General features: G+C 44.3%; 1 protein-coding gene across 2 annotated transcripts in view; it reads right to left on the bottom strand.

Annotated features, from left to right (window-relative positions):
• Positions 1–2,400, bottom strand: part of LOC103397924 (protein FAM214B-like) — a 33,252-nt gene that overhangs the window by 15,217 nt on the left and 15,635 nt on the right. The window contains exon 1 of one of the 2 annotated variants that reach the window (XM_008336362.3): positions 300–775. The exons of the other annotated variant lie outside the window; for it this stretch is intronic. The gene's annotated coding sequence lies outside the window, so the exon portion shown is untranslated. Of the gene's footprint in view, positions 1–299; positions 776–2,400 lie in introns of those variants that run through there. 2 annotated transcript variants of the gene reach the window in all.

The following is a 2,400-nucleotide window of genomic DNA, read 5'->3' as shown; positions in this document are numbered from 1 at the left end:
AAGTCGAATGAAACTGACAGGGTCGTGGTGCAGATCAGGGTGTCACCAAACACACACTCCCACAGTAGTGAGCGGTCTCACTGACATAGTTTTGCTGAGAATGCTGTTTGACACGGGCTCCCTTTTTGTCTCCCCCCCCTTCCTCTTACTACCCTCCCCTCCCCTCCCTCTGTACACAGACTGCCTGCCTCTCTGTTCATGAAGCCATTTTTGGAGACGTTGACTCACCCCGAGCCCAGCTGACTCTATGACAGACAGATTAGCACACTTTGACAGCAAGAGCAACTTGTGACACTCACCCAGTTGGAGAGACGGAGTCCTAACTCACTGTTCCCCCCCTCATCCCTCCCTTGTCTTTTGCTCTAGTGGGTGACTCCACTGCCTCCTCTTTCTCACTTTTTCTTCCGTGGTTGTTTCTCTTTCCAGCAGGGTCAGAGACTGCCTCCCCTCTTTTTTCTCCCTCGAACTCTCTGACGTGCTGCTGCCTCTCAGCGCTTCCTTCCTTCTGAATGAGTGTTGCCGAGAAGGACGGAGAGATGTCAAAGTGTCCCGTCGTCCTCCACAGGTTTTGCTCAGGACACCACAGAACTGAACTAGGTCTCCCCCCCTTCTACGTCTCCCTCTCTGTATTTCGGTCCTTCTCCGAGTCTTGTTTTCTTCCTGCCTACCTCTCTCCACCCTCATACATACATACCTACACACATCGAATCCCCCTTCCTCAAATCAACTCTCACCCTCAGCCAGTCTTGGTCTTCCCCCTTGCCCCCCCCCACAGACACCCCCTTTTTCTTTAGGCAACCCCCTCTCCCTGCCTTCCTCTCTCAAATGTAGCCCCCCATAATGTGTTGACTACAAAAGCCACTCCACATGCTTGCGTTCCCCCGTCTCCCCCATTCTCTCTACACTCCAGGACCCTTCCTTGAATGCGTCCCCACTGTCCCTCTCTCTCTCTCTCTCTCTCTCTCTCTCCCCCTCCCTCTGCCTTCTCTCCGTTCCTCACAGCTGATAGAGAAAGGTGTGTTTTGCCTTTGCCTTGCTCAGCAGTGAAGGCATTCAGGGTAAAGAAATTGTTGGGGAGATATGAGAGGGGGTGGGGGGGCAGAGGGGGTGTTTCAAGCCTATTGGTTGTAAAAAAAAAAGGGGAGTGGTCAGCCATAGTGGGCGACTTTGTGATTGGAATGGTAGCGGTAACACGGGGGTGTGGTTCTGTGTGAAACCACACCCACCAGCTCTGGCTCTGCCTGTTTTGCAGAAGGAAATATCTGGACCAAACAACACCTTCCCCTGTTTGTGTCGATGTGTGTCACCGACAGCTCTGAGCGTGTGCCGTGAACGCACTGCTAAACTGTTTGATCTTGGCTGCGTGCGCTCGTATGTGTGTGTGCAGTGAAGTAACACACATTTTACAGGAAGTGGAAGGTGCAGAGTAGTTCTCTACCAACGGGTTCAACAGAATTAAAAGACCTTTAACTGGACGTTTGACTGGAGTTAGCATAGCATCGGATTAATGTCTATTCACTGCATCTTTACAGGAAAAGTTATGGGTTTTCAGAGATGGAATGTATGATACGTAGAACTAGAAGTTACCAAAAAAAAAAAAAAACAAAACAAAAAAAAAAACAACCTGTAACACTGGTGTTAGCTCCTGCTAACCACACTACTGAGATCACGAGGATCGACTTTAGAAACTTCATTAGCTTCAACATCTCTTGCCAAATTTTTTTTTTTTTTTTTTTTTTTGTTCTCACAAATCCTGTTCGCTGTATCTTACCCAGAAGCCCTTGCTGCTTTGGCTAGCTGACCTTCTGTATGCAAAAAAAAAAAAAAACAAACAAAAAAAAAACAAGCAAGTGTGTATTGACAACATACGCAATCCTTCTGGTTTATGTGGACATGGTGAACTTTACTTTGTTCAATACTTTTGCATATACAATATATAAATATATAAATATATACATACATATATAAATATATACGTCCATATATACACATATAAATATATATACACATATATACACACATATATGTATATATATACACACATATATATACATACATACATATACATATATACATATATACATACATATATAGACATATATACATATATACATACATATATACACACATATATACATAAATACATACATATACACGTATATACATACATATATACACATATAGAAATACATATATACACATATATACATATATACAAACTAAACTTAAAACTTAAACTTATCTTTATTTGTCATTGTGACACAGCACAGCACAGCACACCATGCACAACGAAACTTACCCTCTGCATTTAACCCATCACCAAGTGAACAGTGGGCAGCCATGGTCAGCGCCCGGGGAGCAGTGCTTGAGGACGATGCCATGCTCAGTGCATCTCAGTGG

This window comes from Cynoglossus semilaevis, chromosome Z (genome assembly GCF_000523025.1).
Source record: "Cynoglossus semilaevis isolate Cse_v1.0 chromosome Z, Cse_v1.0, whole genome shotgun sequence".
Classification (NCBI taxonomy): Eukaryota; Metazoa; Chordata; class Actinopteri; order Pleuronectiformes; family Cynoglossidae; genus Cynoglossus; species Cynoglossus semilaevis.
Note: the sequence above shows the minus strand (reverse complement) of the source record. Positions and strands in the feature narration are given on the sequence as shown.